General features: G+C 46.8%; 1 protein-coding gene across 5 annotated transcripts in view; it reads right to left on the reverse strand.

Moving 5' to 3' along the window:
* Positions 1–15,507, reverse strand: part of CSGALNACT1 (chondroitin sulfate N-acetylgalactosaminyltransferase 1) — a 299,546-nt gene extending 284,039 nt beyond the window's left edge. For 2 of the 5 annotated variants that reach the window (XM_045588830.1, XM_045588829.1), the window contains exon 1: positions 14,960–15,103. The gene's annotated coding sequence lies outside the window, so the exon portion shown is untranslated. Of the gene's footprint in view, positions 1–14,959; positions 15,111–15,488 lie in introns of those variants that run through there. The other 3 variants (XM_045588828.1, XM_045588832.1, XM_045588831.1) reach the window with 3 other exon arrangements.
* Between the last annotated feature and the right edge of the window lie 8,673 nt (positions 15,508–24,180).

A 24,180-nucleotide genomic window follows, 5' to 3' on the forward strand; every position in this document is an offset into this window, starting at 1 on the left:
GTCTTGGGAGTAGAAGCTTTAATGGCAAACAGACCTATTTTGAAATGCTGGCTCTGCCTGCCATAGTCAAGGTACTTCATCTATCTGAATGTCCCTTCTTCGCGTATTTTTGTATGGGTTTTTTAAAGAATATTCCACAAGTAAAGTGCTTCAATTAGTTCTTAGACTTCACACAAGGAGAGATAAATGCTTTAAATCTTCTATACGTAGCAGATTTCTTCCTAAATCTGCTACGTATAGAAGATTTCTTTCTGCCATTTCTGTATTCCCAGGAGAAAACTGGACCTCCCTTTCATTGAAAAACTCTGTATTCAACCCCTGACAGAGCTGCAATGATAACCATATCAATGATAGCCAGATAAGATGTGGATCTTATATCTCCTTGGGCACCAACAATCCCATGTGCGAAGTGTGTCCCTAACCAAACTCCTCCAGAACTGTTCTTACCATGTGTTCCCAGAAAGATCATGGATTTGAAGTGCAGAGAACAAAAGAATTTCAAGTTTTAATTTACTAGCTAGATGTTTACAGATGAAGCTGAGATCATGAAGCTTATTGCCATCATTTCCACTCTGGTGTTATAAAATCAACAGGAAATAAAAACCAATCCCCTTGGCTTTGAAGTAGGAACCGAAAGCTTTGAAGTAGGAACCATCCCCAGGGAAGATGTTCCACGTGTCATTAAGACATAACTTGATAATAAGTTCCCTACTTTGTATTTCGTTCTACTGTGAGCTCCTTGAGGTCAGACACTCCATCTTCCCATCTATAAACCGCTAGCACTGAGCAAAATGCTAGGCACGTGATAGGAGCTTCGTAAGCACCTTCTCAACGGATTCTGAGAGCAGACAGTTGTAGAGGGGGCATCATTGTAGGAGAACCAGAATAGCCTTCCAGGAGCTATGGTACCTAAGGCTGTGGCATGGCCCATCGAGAGCAGCATGGAACACAGGAGACTGGGGTTCTGTTCCCAACAATGTCACTGCACTAAGTTACTTAAGTCACTTCACCTCTCTGGGCTTCTTTCTGTTCATTTGCAAAATATGAAGCTAATTGAAGTGATCTCCAACATGCTATCATTTCTGCTCGACCAAATGATCTCAAAGGTATTATTTTTGTTGATATAATCTTGCTGACCAATGGTCCTCCCATTACTTCAACAAGTCGCTATCAAGACTATTAAATGAAGCCTACAAATCCTACAGAATCTAAGGGTCCCTTTCAAATGCACAATTTCGCCATTTCAAAGATTTCCAATTTATATAGATAATATAAGTGAATCTGGACAGCTTGACTTAAAGCTCTTCCAATCATTCTCTGACCCTCATTCCTGAGTGATTAACAGCAGCAGTAACACGTGTCTATTTCACACCTGCATGACATTTGCCCCTTCCCCCCAAATCATCACACAGTCACCTGTGGAGACCTGGAAAGGGGGGTAAAGGAGCTGGTGCCTCCCTTGTGCCTTCGCCTCAGGCTGGACCATCACAAGCAGAATAAGCACCTCCCCAGGCTCTCAGGCAAAGGACCAATACCCACCTCCCACCTGCCTCTTCCCGGCGAAAAGTTCAAACACCTTCTGATCACCCGGTGGTCACCAATAAAACTCACCATTTGGTGAGTCTGGGGAAGAAATTGCAGTCTGGTCATCACTGAGCAGATCGTTTCTACCGTTGGCTTCTGAGGCCACTGTCTTGAATGGGAGCAAAATCAAAAAAGCTACAGTTCCTGCAGCCGCTCCTACCTCATCTCCATCAGACCATGAACATGAAGTCACCTCCTGCATAAAGGGTCTGAGGAGGTGTTCTCATCCCCACTAATAACAGCCCCAATGCATTCTGGTCCAGACTCATTCTCCGAGGAATACAAAAAGGTAATTCCAGTAAAGCTGGATAGATTCTCCTGAGTACGCAAGAATATTCATGGAAAAGAAGTCCTCGGGATTTTTAATTACTCGAGTGAATAAAACACACTCTATAAAGAAAAAACATTTTTGAGACAACCCAACATGTTGAGTCAGATCCAACGAAGAAAGGAATTTTATGCTCTGATGTTGGCTTCAGCCACCATTTGGATTGATGAATCTATTCGCAGTCCATAAATTTCATTTCATAGCATTCCAATGGCCCTTGAGTCTAAATTATTAAATTCCTACTTTAAGGATTAAGAACTTGCTTAAGGCTACAGAGTGAGGCAGCATTGGAATCCCCTCTCTACCCACCTAGTCTCCTTCTGTAGCAATTTGTCTATACCTCTATCTGGAGGAGAGATTAAAATTTAAAAATCCTCACACTCAGCTCTCTCCTGTTAGTCAGGCCCAGAAATCTATAGGACCCAGAAATCTCAGGGCCATGAGTTTAGAGAACATCATTTCGATAGCACGCAGAGCTTGCAAGTCCAAAGTAATATCCGCTAAAACACAAGTCTCCTCCCTCGATCCCCATCATATAGCTTCATAATGTACTTCATAAATCTTACTTCTATACAAATAAGATATCCAGCTGAAACCGGTTTGGCTCAGTGGATAGAGCGTCGGCCTGCGGACGGAAGGCTCCCGGGTTTGATTCCAGTCAAGGGCATGTACATTGGTTACGGGCACATCCCCAGTGGGGGATGTGCAGGAGGCAGCTGATCGATGATTCTCTCTCATCAATGTTTCTAAATCTCTATCCCTCTCCCTTCCTCTCTGTGAAAAATCAATAAAATATATTTAATTCAAAAAGAAAAAGATATCCAAGAGAATCTTGGGTATTTTGAGTTACTTATGTCTATGGAAGCCCAAGAAGAAGCACTTATTTCCTCTCCATCTATATACAGAGTGGATGAGAAATTAAAAACAAAAAAAACAAAAAACAGTTACTATCCTTGGGACAGCTAATTAAAGTAGCCGAGGGACATCAGGAATTAATTCTTTTTTTTAAAAATATATTTTATTGATTTTTTACAGAGAGGAAGGGAAAGAGAGAGAGAGCTAGAAACATCGATGAGAGACAGACATCAACCAGCTGCCTCCTGCACACCCCCCCTTGACCGGAATCGAACCTGGGACCTTTCAGCCCGCAGGCCAACGTTCTATCCACTGAGCCAAACCGGTTTTGGCAGAAATTCATTCTTTAACATCAAGTTCCACTCATTGTCTCACTCCCCTCAGTCCAAGACTGTCAGCTATATAAGGGTAGCAAGGGTGATTTTCTAGGATTCATTTCTATCCTGAAGGGCCTTATCATAGTGGCATGCACACAGTGGGTGTTAAGACACATTTGATTATAATCATCTGGAATTTAAGATATTACAAAGCTATCCAAGAGTAGAATGAGAAGGTCTAAGGTCCAGAGCAAACATGGGCTGCTCCTTCTCGTGTTCCCAATGCACTGGGTCCTCTTCCATGCTTCCCTCCTATGCGCCTCCATCACCATACCTACTGGCATGTATCAAGCATGGACCACATGCTAAGCAGTTTGTGTATGTTACCTAAATCCATCTGCAAACCGCCCAATAAGATAGGCACTGTTACCCTCGTTTTACAGATGAGAAAGCTGGGATCTCAACAATTGGGCAATGTGCCTGAGATCGCAGCTAAAAAGTGAAGTTGTGAGGCTGGGTGAACTGACTCGAACTCCCAGGCCCGCTCACGAGGCTCTGCTTCCTCATCCGATGCCGCTTCCCCTATTTCTCGCTCAGAGCACCCAGCACACACTCACTCTGCTCATCTCCCGAAAACCACATGAACTCACTTGGATTTCGTTTCAGGGGCTATTCCTCTTCCTACAAAGCTATCCTTGTGTTGTTTTCTGAACGTTTGCTTGCTCGTTTCGTTTTAATACACCCTACTAAGCCTATAAAAGGAGCCGTTGAAAATTACAGTAACTTGCTTTACACTGTTCCTGATTCAAGACTGATTTTAGATTTTTTTACACTTTTTTTTTTTTTAAACCCTGAATCAAGCTTCTCTTGCACCTGGGCAGGTTCTGTTTGCTTATTCACAGAAGGGCTGGCTTATGCCTGTGTGCCAACGCATAATAAACAATGAGCCAGGGCCTCCGCTCCCTGGCTGAGGGAGCCGGTCCAGGTCTGTAACGGTTGTGTGAAACCCGCGTTCCCTCCCTGCCACCCACTGCATGGACCCTGGGCGCCAAACAAGGCGGCTCATTATCATAAAGCCACTAGGAACATCTCTCTGAAAACATTCTCTGATCTCACAGTCCTGCCCCACTCTACAGAAATGCCAGCAGGACTCCATGCAGGGGGCCCCTTAAACCCGGCTCTCTGCCTCCTTGGGAAACAGATCTGGGGGTATTTAACCAAATCTCCAGCTTGGGGGGGGGGGGGGGGTTGAAGAGGCTTATTTTCCTGATACCAGCTACCCCTTGAAGACCTAGAGTGGGAACTGGCAACAACCAATCGTAATTGTGACTGGCTTTTGGGAACAACCCACCATAGGAGACGTCCCACTTTTGGCGGGACAGTCCCGATTTTTAGTTAATGTTTAAACTAAAAATCGGGACTGTCCCGCCAAAAGTGGGACGCCTGGTCACCTTAAGCTGGAAGCACACAGCGACATCAAAAGAGGAGGCGGGGATGGGGGACGCAGACCTCTTCCTAACTTCCAGCAGAGCCCACTCTGCCTCAGGCTGCACATCTGAGCCCCTGACACCACCTTGTGGCCCTCAAGAACAAGCTGCCGATAGTCTCACCTTGCTCTCCACCTACTTCCCAAACTCTTTCCATTTGACGCACCTCCACCTTGGTTCCTGGCTTGTTCCAATTCCCATGAGGCCAGAGCTCTTGGCTCCTCCCCCAAACAGCCTCCCCTTCACCCTTTAGACCCAAACCTTATTCCTCACCACAGGCGCCTGTCCTGGGCTCCCAGATGCCACTGCCTCCTGGAATTCCTCTGCTCCTGGCCAGCCTGGGTGCCAGCCCCGAGTGACGGGTACCCTACACGCTGGCATGAGCTCACATGTCACTCAGCACCACTGCCACAGACACAGGTCTGTCACAGCCCAAGAGGGAGAATCAGAAAGTAATGTTTTCAATGAATTCATCACAGTCTACCTTGGATCTTTTTTATTTTATTTTATTTTATTTTTATTAATTTTTCACAGAGAGGAAGGGAGATGAATAGAGAGTTAGAAACATCGATCAGCTGCCTCCTGCTACACCCCCAACTGGGCATGAGTCCGCAACCAAGGTACATGCCCTTGACCGTAATCAAACCTGGGACCCTTCAGTCCACAGGCTGATGCTCTATCCACTGAGCCAAACCGGTTTCGGCTCTACCTTGGATCTTATAGACCTTTATCACCCCCATAAGCATGGGAGGGGGATGAGGGAGGGAGGGAGGGGAACAGGTGAGAAGAGACAGTTAAGGAAGAACAGGGCAGGAACCTTACCGCTCACCTCTCAATGCAGCACTGTACGCTGCCCGCTCAGTCTGGCCCCCTGCTTCTCCTGGGCTCACTACACACGTGACCCCAGCCCCCTCTGGCACCCCCTCTTCTGGCCCAGCTCTGACCCGTACATATGCCAGCACTCCGGGGATGTCCTGATCTGCTGAAGCGCACAATGGGCGGGGTGCTGCAGAAAAGGCCCAGACACCACCTCAGGCCTCAGAGGCCGCCTCCAGTACCTGTGGACTAGGGTCCTGTCCCAGCTCAGAGGCCGTGCCGGTCAAGTTCACAAATGTGTGGGGCCCAGGCGTGCCCTGAGGCCACTCTGGAGGCTGGGAGACGTGGAGGGCGGCCAGGCAAAGTCTGCGGTTTGGGGTCATAATAGGAGATTTTTTAAAAAATATATATTTTATTGATTTTTTTTCAGAGAAGATAAAGATAAAGAGCTAGAAACATCGATGAGAAACATTGATCAGCTGCCTCCTGCACACCCCCCACTGGAGATGTGCCCGCCACCAAGGTACATGCCCTTGACTGGAATCGAACCTGGGACCCTTCAGCCCGCAGGATGCACTCCATCCACCGAGCCAAACCCGTTAGGGCGATTTTAACACCCATTGGCACCAGAGGATAGATCTTCCCGACATAAATTCAACAAGGAATCAGCAGCCTTAACTAACGCACCAGATCAGATGGACTTAATTGATATCTACAGAACTTTCAGCCCCAATGCAGGAAAATATGCATTCTTTTTCAAGTGCACACGGAACATTTTCTAGGACAGACCACACATTCGGACACAAAACAAGTCTCGATAAATTTTAAAAGTTTGAGGACGGAAAAAGGGTCTTCGTTCGGTGGGGTGTAGGGTCAGGCAGCCCAGAGAGGGCAACAGAGGAAGGTGCTGGGCCCCGTCTTGGCAGCTGGAACCTAAAGTGACCCCCAGTCAGCAGCTCTGGGCGCGCAGGGGCATGACGCCTGCGTCAGCTGTGAACGGAGGACAATCCCATCTTCTCTGCACACACAGTCTTTACCGGACACTCAGGGTCCAGCTGCTGCCAGCTGGAGGGCAGGGGGTTTGAGCCGCTGGCCAGTCCGTGTCATCAGCAAGTAGCTTCGCCTTTGGACAAAAAGCCTCTCCCTGAAGCAGATCCGGGAGGCGGGGGAAGTCCTGGTTTTCTGGGCTGTGGGGCTCCTGGGAAGTTGCTTTATTTACATCACTGATATTTTATGTCCACAGACAGACGTGGATGGGGCGGGGCAGAGGCCCTGGCTGCAAGTGTGGAAGAACCTGCCTCTCCAATCCAGCTTCCGGCCTTGCTTCCGCTGCCCCCTCACCATCTCCCTCAGGGCTCAGTCCCCTCCACAGATCCCCCCACCTCCACCTCCGCCCCACACTCTCCCCCGCCAGCCAAGAACTTCTTTGCATACCAGAAAAGGAAACAAAGTCACTTTCCTCCGTTGTGGCCACTAAGAACGGTCTTGTAACTCATGCCTTTGCACCTGGGGCTGCTCAGACTAGGACAGTCATGTGTATGAATCCCCCTGAATGGGGACAAGTGGCAGATTCTTTTTTTAAAAAAATATATTTTATTGATTTTTTACAGAGAGGAAGGGAGAGGGATAGAGAGCTAGAAATATCGATAAGAGAGAAACATCGACCAGCTGCCTCCTGCACACCCCCTACTGGGGATGTGCCTGCAACCAATGTACATGCCCTTGACCAGAATCGAACCTGGGACCTTTCAGTCCGCAGACTGACGCTCTATCCACTGAGGCAATCTGGTTTCGGCCAAGTGCCAGATTCTCGGTGAAGTGCAGCGAGAGGCCCTCCAAGGAGCATGGGATGAACCGGAGCCAGGGAAAAGTTTCAGGTGGGGAGTGCTCTCCTTTTCCTGGTTCCCCCACCCCTTTCAACGAGCATGCTTCCTGGAGGAGGAGGGGACCTCAGAGAAATGGGTGGGTAGGGATTAAGCTGAGTTCCCTGTACACCTCATTCTGTTCTTACCTCAGCCTTCAGGTATTACTGTCCCCACTGTGTGCACAAGGAAACGAAGCCTCTGGATGTTCAATGATGGGGCCAGGGCTCCCAGTCAGTAAGGGGTAGAGTTGGGATTCAACCCCAGGATTGCCCAGCTCCAAAGGCTCAAATGCTGTCCCGTCTACTGCAGTCTTACCCATGTACTAGAGGCCCAGTGCACGAAATTCAGGCACTGGTAGGTCCCTAAAGGCTGCCGGCTGCTGACCAGGGCCTCCTTCTCTCCCCCCGCTGGCCCTACCCCCTGGTCAAACTCCCAGAAGAACTTGTCGAGGGGACAATTTGCATACAGGATTATTTTCCATAAAAACTGTAAACCTACTTTTGCCCCTTTCGGTATCTGTTAATGAATGCATGAATGGTGGATTCCAGCCTTCGAACCTTAATATTCTGAAACCCACACACCTGATTTTATTCATATATTCTGCTTATCACATGACCGCCAAGTGCCTTGATAAGAAGTTAAACGTTGTACGGAAATAAGTTGTACTGCTTGTATTGTATTTTGAGCTACTAGGAAAAGCTACATCTAAAAATCTATAAATAAAAAGTGCTGAAGCAGACCCACTGATAAAAATTCATTTGTCATCTTGCACCATCGTGTCCAGAAATGGATACAAACATAATATTCTAGGGAAAATCGATGTTTTCACAGTTTTTGTTAACCCTCCACTCTACAACAGACTAGAGGCTGCCAATTCAATGAGTATTTATGCCGACAAACAGCACAGAGGTTCTGACCTCGGATCCTGGAGCCGGGCAGACAGGGACTCAAAGCCCAGGCCCACCACGTAGGAGCTGACCTTGGGCAGGTAACCCGCCTCGCTAAGCCTTGTTTTTCTCATCCGTCACGTGCAGAGAATAACGGCGCCGCTTCTTAAACTGACTGCGGGTTAAATGAATGGCTCACGGCCCACACTCCGCAGAGCTGCTGCCAGGTGCTCCGTACGTGTTGGCCATTTGTATTCACGTGAAGAGAACTGGAACGCAAGTGCAAGGAGGAACCCGAAATGAACCGCTTGCTTTTGCAAACATTATGACGAGCACCAAGTTCACCCGAATCCTCTGCTCTAGATTACTGTGGTTACTGGAAAGACCTACCCTGAGAGCAATGCCACCAATAACAGTGACAATAACCAGCCGTAGCATAGTTCTCGTTTTACTACGTGCCAAGCACTTTCCTTACCCCTTTCACAGGCAAGTTGTGCAAATGTCAGGTGCCACACAGGAGTGCCCAGAGGGAAGGGAGCGGGGCTGAAGCCCAGGCCACTCTCTGCTCACCACACCATGTGCCCTGAGCCAGGACAGCCCACCACCAGGGGCACGGTGTGGGCTAGCAGCAGCCCTGTCTACTCATGTCATCGGCTGCATGAACATTAGCAAGTTTCTAACGAATGGGAGACGGAAGGAGAAAGTCCCTTTCAAGAGAACGAACCCAGGGCCTGGGTGGGAGAACACCGTTTTCGTTCAGTCATGCGCCCCTTAACCACAGGGAGACGGTCTGAGAAGTTTTCATTAGGAGATTTTTGTCCTGCAAACATCACACAAACCTAGATGGAGAGCCCACTCCTGTCACTGTATGTGCTATACTTCCACACGACTGGCCGGCCCGTAGTTCCATTTACACGCGCATCAACACAAACACGTGATAACTGGGACGTTACTACAGCTACCGTGTTTCCCCAAAAATAAGACATCCTCTGAAAATAAGACCTACTTACAGGTTTCCTTCTGAGTGAAATATAAGGCATCCCCCCAAAAATAAGGCCCCTCCTAGGCTAAACATGAAAGATTTGGTCCACTGATTCTGAAAGAAATGGAGTCACAAGAAATTCACCAGGAAATTCAGGAATTGGATTGTTATGATGATGTTCCAGAAGATGATGACATGATTGTCATTGAATAAATGAGTAAATTCTTTTTTTTTTTCTGATATTTGTTGAGTGTTTATTAATTGTCAGACTGTTTTGTAAGGATGAAATACATACTCTCTCATTAAGTAGCTCTCATGCTATTTAATGTTACAATAGCTTGACAGAAATGTATTATGACTCTTTTTAATTTAACGTGAGAAAACTGATACACAGTGAAATTAAATAAGCTGTTTGGATCATGAGCCGATCACTTATGGGTCCAATATTCCAATCTATTAGCTTGGCCTCGAGCTTGCACTAGGTGATACTCTGTAAGTGTATTTTTCTGTGCTTATAACTTGCAAGATATTGCTATAAATTCTACCTACTCTAAGATAATATGAAGAAGATAGAGTATGTATTCTCTCCCCCCCACACACAGGAACAGTTAACATTTGGTTTTTTATTATTTTTTAAATTTATTTATTGATTAAGGTATCACATATTTCTCCTCATCCCCCATTCACAAACCAAACCCCTGCCCCTACCCCCCTGTGTTCCTTGCCCACTGGTTCAAAACAACTATTGGCCCAGAAAGAAACTCACTACAGACTGATTCATTTGCCTCTCAGCATAACCATTACTGCTTGTCTCTTTTTCGGTTCTTTTATAAGTGCATTTCTTGGATCACATGATCTCACGCATCTAGGGGAAATAATGAACAACATAAACTGATGAACAAAAACAGACCTGGAGACAGGGGAATAAATGAGTAAATTCTTGATACGGTAGAATTCACAGTTTGTCTGGTTTGTGTTGACAACTACCGTACTACCATACTGTATACAGGTAATAAATTTTTCTTTATTTTTATTTAACAATAAATGTGTACCATATTCTTCTTCATGGAAAAATAAGACATCTCCTGAAAATAAGACCTAGCGCGTCTTTGGGAGCAAAAATTAATATAAGACACTGTCTTATTTTCGGGGAAACAGGGTAGATAGCACGAGGGGAGCTCCGTTATAATCTTACGAGACCACCGTCATATAGTTGGTCTGTTGTTAACCAAAACATTGTTATGTATCACATGACTGTCATTTCATTAACAGAGTGGGTGAGTATACCTCCAAAATCACCAGTGAACAACACCTATTCCTAAGCTGCAACACTGTATACCTAAGTGCCTTGGGACCCCCAAAATAGGCAGGGAACCCTGTGTTCAATATAAATAAACAATTCCCGTCTACTCTGCTTCCTGCTTCCCTCTTCCTCCATCACCTCAAATGTCCCTGTGTGCAAAAATGAAACAAAGTACCAGCCAGGACCCTGCGAGAACCAGATGTGACGTTCCGCATTATCTAAAAACAACAACAAAAATTCATAGTTCTCTACGTGAGAGGTTCCACGTTTCATTGCAAAATTCTAGTGAACAGTCCACCCAGGAGGCACCTCCCAAGTGCAGGTTCCTAAAAATGACTCCCGTGTATAAAGACTCGTTCATTTCCAACCACCTCGCACATCCATAATCTTGGTCAGCTCCAGGGCTCTTGTCCAAACTGGAACGCCTTGTTCTGCATACAGCTTTATACATTTTGGCTTTGACTCAGCGTCATTCTGGGAAGAAGGGAGAAACCGAGAGGCGCCACAGCCTTCCCCAGCCAGAGGTTTGAGGGCAAAAGCAATATTCTTCCCGTGCTACAGAAGCATTACTTTGTGCAAACGGGATCTGTGTCCTGTTTACTATGCTCAGAATCCTGAAAATTATCCAAAAAAACGTTAGCTTCATCAGAGGGAAGGGATCATCAAAATGATCTGCAGCCTTCACACACAAGTTATTTCTCTCACCCAGTGCCCCTAAAGCATACTGATCTAGACCGGGACAGAAAATCGGCAAAAATCAGATCGCCTTGTTTTACAAGACCCTATCAGGTGAAAAATCAGAATTGGAGGCCTGATAGCACTCTGAACTCAGGGGTGTTCTGCTAAAAGAAACCCTTTGATATGGGCCTGCAACACACTGAACTCTTCTCTAACTGCTTGTTTTACAATGGCATTCAGTAAATTTCACTGAAAATAGAGTATTCCCTTACTCATTTGCAAATGATATGGCGGTATTTCCAGTAGAAATGTTTGCTTGCCTACATTGTTAGCACTTTTCCTACCAAACAGCCCATTGTAGCTGATAAATAAAAGCACCAACACACCTTAAAGTTGTTCCATGGTCTCAAGCCTAACTTCATTCAACTCAGACTTTATTTTTTTTAAATATATTTTATTAATTTTTTATAGAGAGGAAAGGAGAGGGATAGAAAGCTAGAAACATTGATGAAAGAGAAACATTGACCAGCCGCCTCCTGCACACCCCCTACTGGGGATGTGCCCACAACCAATGTACATGCCCTTGACCGGAATCGAACCTGGGACCTTTCAGTATGCAGACCGGCGCTCTATCCACTGAGTCAAACCGGTTTTGGCTCAACTCGGACTTTAGAAATAAGAGGGGGTTTTTCAAAAACTCACAAAAGAAACATGCTTCTCAATGATGCATCTTGGAATATAATAAACCATATGTTTTAAAGGTAGAGTTGAATGTGGTCCCCTCATAAAAATAAAATAAATGGTCCAGGAACTTCACTGACCGGAGAAGATTCCTTTTCTACCTACAACGAAGCTCTATTGTTGCTGTTGCTAGGAAATAAAGCCATTTTAAAAGATAAAAATAAGCTCCACCAAACACATCGCCAAAACACACACACACATACACACACACACACACACACACACACACCTTGAAAATTCTAGATCAAAACCCTATATTTGATTTTTAGGAAGTTTTTTAAAATCATATATTTGAATATAAGGGTGTGCAAAGTAAAAAGCCCAATTCTCCAATCTCCTGTAAGCCTTTGCATCTAAAGTCATTCCAAAGGGTACCGAATCTGTCATTTCAGACGGCTTTCATTTAGTGTTAGGCCTTTGGTAATGCTTTTCACACAAGGTTGCTCTTTCCTAATAAAGTATTCGTGTTGGGAAGCCAGGAAGGTGAAGCCCTCTGCCGCCTTACAGGACGGAATAACAGCCATAACTGCCAGCCCGGGTGATACACGAGGCAGAGGAGGCCCCTAGTGGTGAAGCCACCGCTCCAGTCTGGCCTCCGCCGTTTCATAAGACTGCTTCATCACCGGGCAAAATCAATAGGTAATAAAGGCCACCTGAGCTTTGCTTCTCTAATAACCTCTATTAGCCCTAACATATAGCATGGCTATCATTTAGAATCCCAAGGCCCTTTCATCCGAAATAAAAAAAAAAATGAAAATAAATAAATAATAAAAAGCTGTGGCCTGCAGAATAACTCCATTACGTTCTATATTTCAAATCAACAAATGTTTATTGAGCCCTGCCACCCTGCCCGGCCCGGAGCTGGGCAAGGAGAGGGGGTAGACAGGAGAGAAGAGCACCCTCACAGGGCGTCCCCTGCCTTCTTTCCCCGTGTAATCACATCACATTGAGGACAGAGCGAGGACAACAGGAAGACCGGAAAGTATGATTCATCATCCTAGGATCCTAGGACGGATTCTCACCAACAGGAACAACCTGAAGGATCCCCCACACCAGCCTCAACATGTCAGCTCCTCACTTTCAAACATCGACAGAGGGCAGCCTCTGAGGTTGTTCAACAAATGGAAACTGAATGGATGAATGAAAAGTAAGATTGCAAAGAAAAAAGAATTTTAAATTTTTTTTAAATATATTTTATTGATTTTGTACAGAGAGGAAGGGAGAGAGATAGAGAGTTAGAAACATTGATGAGAGAGAGTCATCGATCAGCTGCCTCTTGCATACCCCCTACTGGGGATATGCCCGCAACCAAGGTACATGCCCTTGACCGGAATCGAACCCAGGACCTTTCAGTCTCCAAGCCAACGCTCTATCCATTGAGCCAAACCGGTTTCGGCAGAATTTTAAATTTTAAAAAAATGTTGAAATAGGTCGGAATTGGGGATTTCTAAAAGTAAAAAAAGACAAAATGCAGCATTGACAAAGGAAGCTCTTACTGTGCTCCAGCCATTGGACTAAGTTCCTAAATGTTACTTCATGGGGCACAGCATCTCCATACGGGGAGGGACGGTGCTGGCATTTTACCACATGGGAAGCCAAGGCTGGGGAAGAATAGTGACTCACCCTGGGCCATACAGTTACTAAATGGCAGAGGCCACTTGCAAGCCAGGTATCTGGGATGGCAGAGCAAACGCTCGCTTCAGTGCATCCAAACGATTGACGCTTTGCTTTGAGCCCCAGCAGTACCGTTTGCAAGCAGACATATGCGATTTGGAACACAATGCTGAACAACACCGTGTCATTTAGAGCCCATGTCGCATGGCAGTTCAATGCAGAGAAAGTATGGAATAGATCCTGGGTTCCAGTCTACTGGGTACGGAGGGCCCCTCCCTGGCTTCCCAGGAGCTGCTGTTCTGTAGGTACACAACCCACAATCTCATTTCCTATTCCACACTCACACACTGTCAGGTCCCTTGCTGTGACTAAGGCTTTCGTTTTTTTGCTGTATGCCTCTAATTCCAATTGAGAGACTTTTCTCCTTCCAATTAGCAACATGACAACACTGCGCGGGACTTACTAATGTTCCTTGTTACAAGTAACAGGATTGATAATTATGACTCTCTTGTATGAACACTGTTCGCAAAATCCAAGAAATCTGGTAGAATTACATTTAAATGTCTAGTTGGAAAAAAAAAGGTGTGAAGGAACAGTTATTTTTATCGTCTAGACCCATCTAATGACATTTATGTAAAAATACTGAGGCTTTGAAATCAGAATAAAAGTGGAGTATGCTAAGTAACCATTCTACGACTTATTAGTGTTTACAGTTTCAGCATGCACGGTGCTGTTCAAACCTCCTCTGCCATCACTCTGTCTTTGCTCACCGATGAAAAGATAACTTCGCCATCACGGACGGCGGTGCAGGTGCAGGAAGCGTGGCGGAAACAACAACTTTGCCTCCTCTTGGCACAGCTTCCCTCCTCCTCCTTCCCGCCCTGCGCACCCCGGCACCCCCAAGCCCCGCCCTGAAATAGCTCCTAGCAGCTGCTGACCTCGCAAAAAACACTTCCTCAGGGCATCCCGGGTCACGGTCAGGAGCCCGGGGTCCGGTCCCCGGCGGGAGAGAGAGCTCGCTGCCCGCCCGCCGCCCGCGCACGCCCCCGCCACCCTCTCCATCGCTGCAGAACCCGCACCCCAGCCCCGCCGAGCAGCCCCGCGGGCACGGGCCACGGCCACTTTTTTAGGGGTTCAGGAGGAAGACATTCAGCAGCTACAGGCCACCGGAAAGGTGGCGAAGCCAAGGGACACTCAGAGGGTCCCAGCCCTTCCCGGACCCTCCCGGGAGCCTCCCCCTCGCGTATCCCCGCCCGCCCGTCCCCCCGAAGACGTAGCCCTCCCAGGGCGCAGAGTCCCCTCCGCTGACCGGAGCCCGCAGCCCGCAGCCCGCAGCCCAAAGCCCCGCGGGCAGGAGGCGGGAGGCCGGCGCCGCACCCCACTCCAGGCTGCACAGCCTCCCCGAGGTCGCGGGCTGCAGAGCCGGGAAGCCGCCCCGCCGCTGCCCCCACGCGGGCCACACCCGGCCGGCCGGGAAGGTCAGGGGAGGGGACACCACTCACCCCGAGGCTCCCCGGGCTGCCCCGCCGGCTCCTGCGGCTCCCGCGCCGCCCGAACTTTCCCTCCTGCCCGGCCGCCGCCGCCGCCGCGGGCTCGGCTCCACCTCCCGCTCCGGTGGCCGCGGAGCCTCCGGGGCCCGGGGGGCGGGGAGCGGCGGCGGCGGGCGGAGCGGCGGCGGCGGCGGCGGCGGCGGCGGAGGCCGCGGGGCTGCGCCCACCCGCCCCCCGGCGCCCCCAGCGCCCCCTCTGCAGCTCGCGCCTCTGCCCGGCCGGAGCAGGGCGCCCTCGGACCGGGGCGCAGGGACCGGTCCCCCTGCAGGTGGGCGGCTTTTTGCACGTGACGGGTCCCCGAGATCCAGCGAAGTTAGGGGAGCGCTGAAACACCCAGGGCGGGGTGGCCGGGGGTCTGTTCCACAGGAGATGGTCCTTCCTCTTTCAGCACCGAGCGCCCCGGGCTCCCTCCCTTCCCGCGCCGGCCGGGTTCCTTAACCCTCGCCGGGCTGCCCTCCCCTCCAGGGACCGGCTTACTCACGGAAACTTTGTGAATGGTGCCAGGGAGAGCGGATTCTGTAATCCGTTATAACAGAGCTTTTATTTCCCCGCGAAGGTGAGAGCCCCGTTAACCCGAAGACCCTGTCCCGGCGGGGAAGGGATGTCTGCAGGGATCCTGGACGCCGCTGGGAGGCCCGGAGAGGAAGCGGGGGAAGCATGGAAAACAAGCAAGTGGGGTGTGGAGTAATGAAAGCCACTCACAGGCACAAACACAGGCGCAGGCACAGGCACAGACCCGGGGGCCTCAGGTGCCTGCAGTTGTCACTGCTCCAGCACCTCTCTGCGGGATGGGGAGTTTAGAAGTGTCCCAATCTCCAGTTCTCGGCATCAGGAAGGGGACTGGGGAGAGGAATCAGGGTTCCATAGAAGACGCCAGCTCTCCGCCTCTGCAGAAGCCACCGGCAGAGGCTCCTCGGCTGAGCCACAGCAGAACCAGAGGGAGAAACCAGCCATGTGATACCTGGTGCAGAGCTCCTTCTACTGCCCGGCCACCGAAATGCTCCCAGTCCCCTTCTGGCACCAGACTTCAGGTGGGCGCGTGGTAGGCTTCAGGAGGCAATACTAGGGGTGTCGAACTCAATCAGAGAAGGGGCCAAAATCTAAAATCCAGCCTAAATCGCGGGCCGAATGGTTTACTGAACAGTCATAAACTGTCATTGTGATGGAAACGCAGCGGAGTGCAGTGATGACAGCGCGGTCCGGGCCACATTGCAAGGCCTGGCGGGACGGATTTGGCCCCCGGGCCTTGTGTTTGACACATGTGCAATAGACAGTCCTGAAGCAGCCAGTAAGCAGTTCCTTACCTGCGGGAGGGAAAATCCTTGCTTCCTACCAACTCCCCAGCCCACCTGAGCTCATCCACCGTCCAAACCAGGCTGCCCTGGCACCTGGGGTGGCCCTGTCCCCACCCCCACACACCTGGCTGAGTGAATGAATCAGTTTTGGGGCATGAGATCCTCACAGCAACTCAGTTGACATCTGGGGAAAGAGGGAAGAAGCTGGTGTTTACCAAGTGAATGAAAAATACATCTGTTCTGTTACCACCCCCACAATGGTTCATGGTAGTGGGGGTCATAAATAAATAATCAATCCGGCATCCACTTATAGGTAGGAACAAGTCACTGGCCAAGCTTCCTCCACACATCATCTCACAGCAGCCCAGTGGGGCGAATCATGTGACAATCCCTTTGTGCAGATGGAAGGGCCACATGGAGGTTGGGGTTAGCTATGAGCTGTGTAAAGGTTCAAGCCTACACAATCGAGTACCGTATATTCCGGCGTATAAGACGACCCCCTAATTTTACAGTTAAAACATAGGTTTAGGCCTATATTCGCTGTATAAGACTACCCCCCACTTCCGAGGCAACACCAGTTCTTTTTTTGATAGACCGCCTCTCTGACTCTGGCCAATCTGAGCAGGCTTTTTACTAGAACACAGTGTACATGTTCTGAACCCGAAGTTACACTGTGTTCTACATGTTCTGAACCCAAAGTTACACTGTGTTCTGCATGTTCTGTACCCAAAGCTACACTGTGTTCTACATGTTCTGTACCCGAAGCTACACTGTGTTCTAGTAAAAAGCCTACTCAGATTGGCCAGAGTCAGAGAGGCGGTCTATTAAAAAAAGAACTGGTATTGCCTCGGAAGTGGGGGGTAGTCTTATACAGCGAATATAGGCCTAAACCTATGTTTTAACTGTAAAATTAGGGGGTCGTCTTATACGCCGGAAAATACGGTACTCTCTGAGTAAACAAGTAACCCCTTCAAATATTTCCACCTGTCACCAAAACATTCCCACGCCTCCATGTATGGATGGGTGGGTTGTTAAAGCACTGGTTTTCTTTCCTCTCCTGAGGTATCTCCCATCCCTGTGCAGTGACATCGCCACAATGTCGACATAATAGGGTTTAAGCGGGGAATCTGGTTTGAAAGGCAGGCCAGGGACTCGCCCGTAGGTAGACTCAGATTCCGGCTTCATGTGGGAAGATGAAGGAGGTTGCAGCATCTCTATTGCTGTCATCTAGAGGAAAAAGGGAGATCATCTCAGGATTAATTAACATTTCCTTTCATTAGTCTTGTAACAAAGCTTTCAGTTAGGATCCTAATACTATCAGCATAGCAATATCAATATGTGGCATATCAGTACACATCAATATATATCGAGTCCTAAAGCCAGTGCTAGCTAAAGGGTTTGGTGCCTCTAGGTACATCTTGACAATAATTAGTACATGAAAAAATAAGGCAGTTGAAAAGGTGGTAAAATTATGAGCACAGTAGATATTTGGATTATCTTTGGGGGCCCTAATTCTGAAGCAGTGCCAGCCATTCTTAGGTTCTGTCATTAACAGAGCCCTTGAGGGGACAAGACCAGCCAGCTTAACTCTGCAGCTCCCCTTCCAAAGCAATGCCTACCAGAATAGAGACAGCGAAACCTGTAAAAGCTAGGGTTCCTTTACACTTCAAAGTACCCAAGGACAAGAAAAACTGGGTTAAACACCAAATCTAGACGTTAAAAAAACAATTTTCAAGGCTTACTACAAAAAAAAAAAATCCTACTTTAGTTTTTAGATACAGTGCCATTATGTAGTTATACATTTTTCATAACCATCATGATTTAGTTATCAGAATATGTTATTTGAATTTTTAAGCACATTATATGGGGCTGGTAATGTGGTAACAGTAAAGAATAAATAGAGCCCTAGATCATTTGGCTCAGCAAATAGAGCATCAGCCTGCAGACTGAAGGGTCCCGGGTTCGATTCTGGTCAAGGGCACGTGCTGGGCACCTGCAGGAGGCAACCAATCAATGTGTCTCTCTCACATCGATGTTGCTTTCTGACTCTCCCCCTCCCACTCTCTAAAAATCAATGGGAAAAAATATTGAGTGAAGATTGAAGAAAAAAAAGAGAAGAAGAAGAAGAAGAAGAAGAAGAAGAAGAAGAAGAAGAAATGGAAAGTTCTGGAAATAGAACTGATGCCAGTGATTTAATCCCCTTGGGGCAGGAAAGCTAGCCCGTATAAAAACGCATTGTAAAACAGTACATACGGTATCAAACTTGCACACTCACAAAATGCAAAATATGTACATTATAGCATGTAATTTGTTTAATAACTTGTTTTAAATTAAACTGCAGAGGTGTTAAACTTTAAGTACAGGAATATTTCACACAGTTCCACGTCGGGCTTCTCGCCAGGATCCTGAAGAACCTTTGTCCAGAGACCCAGGAGCTGAAAGAGCAGCTGTGAAGCTCGTCATTAAAACACAACCACTCTACTTCCCGAGAGAGGCACTCAGGCGGTTGCTCAGGTTGTGTTGACTCTTTAAATAGCTTTGATAATCGGTGTTATCTGGTTTTTAGATCACAGCCAATGTGCTGTGTAGACAGAGGTAGCGCATTAGATGGGAGAGGTCTGTTGTACTAACGCATGGAGACTTGCCAGGCGGCGATACTGTGAGTGATGAGTGGTGAGTCATGGAGATAGGATCTAATTATGTTCCACATAATCTACTTCAGAAATCTTGAAAATATGCAATACAGTTCCAAATAGGTTTTCGTTTAAAATGAGTAAAATAAATAACGTTAGACCCAAAAAGGCAGACTTTGTTTTTCTAAGGGGAGAGGGGGAAAAAATCACAGGGGTTGAAGACCTCATTCCGTGAGCACTGTAACTCAAACACAGTCAGGCTTAATTAATAGTTGTTGTCGGAATAAGGGATGCTTTTAACCTGAATGTTGTGCATGGACATCTCTAAGTATGCACATTGAATCGGTGAGCTGGTTCCTCATGTTTTCGATCTGACGCTCTGCACTCTGCGTGCTGCTCCTCTCCAGGTCAGTCCGGGAGGAGGGCGTGCCAGGAGCCTGGAGCAGCTCCACGCTGTCAACAGTGAAACTGAGCTTTCACGTCAAAGCCACCTACACCAGGTGCTTCACAGCGAGACTTTCCATTCTACTTCCGTGCACTGAGCTTCGCCACCCCCTTGTTTAAAGAAGAAAACTAAAGGGTTTCAGCGGGAACTTCAGAAAAATAAGCGCCGGGAAGCACAAGAGACGAATCCACATCTGGCCTGGGTCTGCCTGAGATAAATTCCAGATAGCTCCATACAGATCAGCTCAAAACGCTGTCTTTTACTTCGATAGCAGTTGCACTCACTCGCCCGTGTGCACCCTAGCTCATGCAGGCCTTTCATTCTGCAAACCAGGAATACAGGTTCTCAAACCTTTCCCTTGGAGACTCAAGTCTCTGGTTTACAGAGAAGAGGTCCTCTAACTTTCACTTCAGCTTTAATTATTTTTAACTCTGATAGACTATTTCAAATGATTGTCATTGTTTCTTTCCAAGCATTCCTAGCATCTTTTAAAAGAAAAACACCTTCATTTATCATTTAAGACAATATCTGCAAGGCCTCTCCACATTCAGGCCCCACTCAGTGTCCTTTCGCTGCTATAAATATACACTATGATAAGATCTCCATTAATAAGAGAATACGTTTCAACAATACACATTATTGTAAGAATCTTCATTGCCAACAGTAGAAATGGGATGGTTGAAGGTGTACACAAGGGTGTTAAAATAGGAGTGCTACTGTATAAAATATTAACATTGAACCGGAAAAAATGGCCTGGGGATAGGAAGGGAGAGTAGAGTTTAAAAAATCAATAGATCCAAACATAAGAAATGCCTAAAGGAGATGCAACAAGTGAGATACCCACTAAAAAAAACAAAAACAAAATAGACATAGAAAGACAAAGATGACGCTTATAAGGAAAACAAACCTTACCAATTTCTAGGAAGGGTATTTCCTTTCCTTCTTTCCTAAGTACCTAAAGCCTGTGCGGGCAAGAGGGTCATTGTGTATAACCACACACATGTGCATCTGAGGGGGACTTTGTCTCCCAAGCAAAGTATTGCTCCCCTTGCTGAGACAGATGAGGCTTTTTGTAAATAACCAGGAGATGTTTTAGTCAACTTATTATTCACCCAACATCAGTAAGCTAGGCAGTGAGTGTGTGCCAGGCACTATAAAAATACCTGCACAGTCTTTAACTTCAAGGAACCTAAAATCTAGAAGGAAAAAAAGCCAAACACAATATTATGCAAATTCAAAGGGAAAAATAAAAAGAGAGATCCCTGGGTATGCATGGATGGCTTCATGTTAGAAGTGGCTTTTCAGAGAGATCTTGAAAAATTAGTGGGATTTTGATGGGAAGAGAAAACAGGAGGGTGGTATCCAAGACCTAAGGCCTGACCAGAGAAACTGAGATGGGTAACTGCTCAGCATGTCCTGAGCAGTGGCCATAACATAGGGGATGTTGAGGGAGCAAAATAAGCATCTAAGAAGTGGCCTGAGCCCAGATTAGGGCGGACTTTGAATGCCAGATAAGGAACTGGTTCTATGAATTTCAGAGGTGGGAATGTGTGTATATGAGCTGTCCAATCAACAGCTTATCTTGCTTGCTGAAGAGCCCGTCTCTGAGAGGCCCTCCATAAGGCCCTGAAAGGGCAGTAAACTAGCCCCCGGCTCTGAGTGGAATATGGGGATGAATCATGGTTGACATATTCCAGCCCCAGGGCAATATAAGGCCCGCAAAATCATTTGGTCTGGCCCTGCCAAGGTATTAGGGGTGTGTTAATTAATGTTTGACTAACTATAGCAGGCTGATTTTTAAAGTTGATAACTTTGTATGGCCTGAGAATCTATATATATAAAAGCCTAAGCAAATGCTACAACCAGACGACCGGATGACCGGATGGTAGCTATGACTGCACTGACCACCAGGGGGCAAACGCTCAATGCAGGAGCTGCCCCCTGGTGGTCAGTACGCTTCCACAGCCAACCTCTTGTGAACCAGTCCCCCAGCCAGCCCCTATCGGCCCCGAGATTGCTGGCCAGGCCAAGGGACCCCACCCGTGCACAAATTCATGCACCAGGCCTCTAGTGATGTTATAAATAACCAAATGGCCCTTGACAGAAAAAAGGTTCCCAACCTTTCACATGAAAATCAATGTGAAAAATGGCTGAGCTATCATATCTATGGGATTCTTTTCTTTTTCTTTTTTTTTTCAATATATTTTATTGATTTTTCTACAGAGAGGAAGAGAGAGGGATAGAGAGTTAGAAACATCGATGAGAGAGAATCATTGATCAGCTGCCTCCTGCACACCCCTACTGGGGATGTGCCTGCAACCAAGGTACATGCCCTTGACTGGAATCGAACCTAGGACCTTTCAGTCTGCAGGCTGATGCTCTATCCACTGAGCCAAACCAGCTTCGGCATATCTATGGGATTCGTTAGAGGAGAGGTCTGGTATCAATTAGAAATAGAGATCTAGATAGGTCACAGCCAGAGATATAGAGAGAGTGGGGAGTCCCCAAAATAAAAAATATCCACTGAGCCAAACCGGTTTCGGCACAGATGTTCACTTTTTCCCCCCAGAAACACTCCCCTTTCTCTTCACTCCCACCACCCCACTCCCCAGAAATATTTTTGTTTGTTTGTTTTTTATTTTTATTTTTTTATTTTTTACATATTTTATTGATTTTTCCCCTTCCCTCCCTCCCACACATCCCCTCCCTCCCCAGAGCTTTATGTCCATTGGTTGTACTTATATGCATGTATACAAGTCCTTCAGTTGATCTATTATCTCCCCCAGATCCTCCTCCCCTCCCCGCTGAAATTTGACAATCTGCTTGTTGCTTTACTGTCTCTGTATCTATCTTTTGGTTCATCAGTTTATAATGATCTTTATTATCCACAAATGAGTGAGGTCATGTGGTGTTTCTCTTTCATTGACTGGCTTATTTCACTCAGCATGATGTTCTCCAATTCCATCCAGGTTGCTGCAAATGATGAGAATTCCTTCTTTTTTATGGCAGCATAGTATTCCATTGTGTAGATGTACCATAGTTTTTGGATCCAATCATCTGCTGACGGGCACCTAGGCTGAGAAACAGTCATTTTTGTTATAAGACCTCAAGACCTTTAAACTGCAGACCCAGCTGTGTTCAAGCCCTGAGTGTGTCCTACAAACATGGTCATGGGGAGGATCCCCAGTACAGGGTGCCGTGGTCCTGCTGCCCTCAATCTGTATCCACTGAAGAGCATCTGCCTGCCCGCAGCTACACCCTCTCCCCGGGCATCTGCCTTTCCAGGCAGATTTAAGGATGAGGCTTGGTTTTCTGGAGGCACGAGCTCTCCTCTGAGAATGAGCATCCTCTGCTTTGAAGCCTGTATTTCTGACCTGAGCCTGATCTCTTCTTGTTTTCTCTCCCGGCTGCAGTTCCTCCCTCCACCTGCCGTACTGTTCTCTAACCGAAGCCTGCATGGACCTTGACAACACAAGCAAAGTTAGCTTGGATCTCTGCACCTGAAAAATACCTGTCTTTGCACCCGAATTCCTGTTGCCCGCTTCCACACTACCTCACAGGTACGGCAACATCTCAGGCCCAACGTGTGTGGTATCCCTTCAGAAGTGTGGGGGGAAGGGCGACTAGTCCGGTCTCAGAAGGGCCAACTCTTCCACCTGGTTAGTTCAAATAATGATAATGCTATTATTATTATTATTATTATTATTATTATTATTATTACTGCTACTACTATTACTAAGATATTGGCTTTTGCTATGTTCCAGGCATTGCTAAACGGGGCTTAGAGAGGTTAATCATATAACTTCCCCAAGGTATTATAGCTAGTAGGCCATGGGGCTAGGATTCACACCCAGACCAGCTTTCTTTCCCTTTGGGCACCCCCCTAGGATTCCCATGTCTTTGCCTGAGACAAAGGAGTTCAGGTTACTAATGAAATCTTTCAAAAAATGGTGTCTACAGGGCAAAAATAATAAAAATCCCAAATTCAGCTCTAGCTCACCTGACTCGCAAACCAGTGCTCCTCTCCTGTGCCACATGTCCTTCTAACCTTCCAACTATAATTGTTTTCAGGAAGTGCAGCGAAGTACTACAATGGAACATTAAACTAGATATTAATGCATCTGCATCATTATCTGCTTTTTTCTTTAGTCACATGACATTGTGTTTTGAACTCTAATTGAGGTGATAATCAACATCCTTTATGCATTCTCCATTTATTAAGCCAACAATTAGACACATACTGTGTTTACCTAACCAAATAGAGAAGCTTTTTTTGTTTCTTTTCCTTCACACAGAACAGATACTTCAGAGGGACCACTCAGAGCCAGGGAAATTGAAAGGCCAACCAGGCAGCTTCTTAGAGTAACAGCCTATAAGAAGAGACTAACATTTCACTAGAATAAATCAGAGTTATAGCCCCAGTTAGCCTGAGAAAAATGTAACTGGCCTCACTACTCTTGAAATAGATGACATTCTGGAATGGGAAAACCAACACCACACACATACACACATACACACACACACACACACACACTCCGATTTATATTGAGTATTTTGTTAGTGTGTAAGTGCCAAATAGTAATTAGATGCCTTTAGCAGAAATTCTGAAATAATGTGTGGCATAATGTTTACTGACGTGAATGACATTTTAAACCTAAAATGTTGTCTGTTTCAGAAAACTAGAAGAGGAAATGGAAATGCAAAAAAGAATTGCAGAAAAATGGAAAATAAATTTAAACAAATTTATCATCAGCAAATGAAGTTAAATAAGTGGTTCTAACTCCATCCCATGTTCATTAC

Source organism: Pipistrellus kuhlii, unplaced genomic scaffold, assembly GCF_014108245.1.
Source record: "Pipistrellus kuhlii isolate mPipKuh1 unplaced genomic scaffold, mPipKuh1.p scaffold_m20_p_3, whole genome shotgun sequence".
In the NCBI taxonomy this organism is placed as follows: Eukaryota; Metazoa; Chordata; class Mammalia; order Chiroptera; family Vespertilionidae; genus Pipistrellus; species Pipistrellus kuhlii.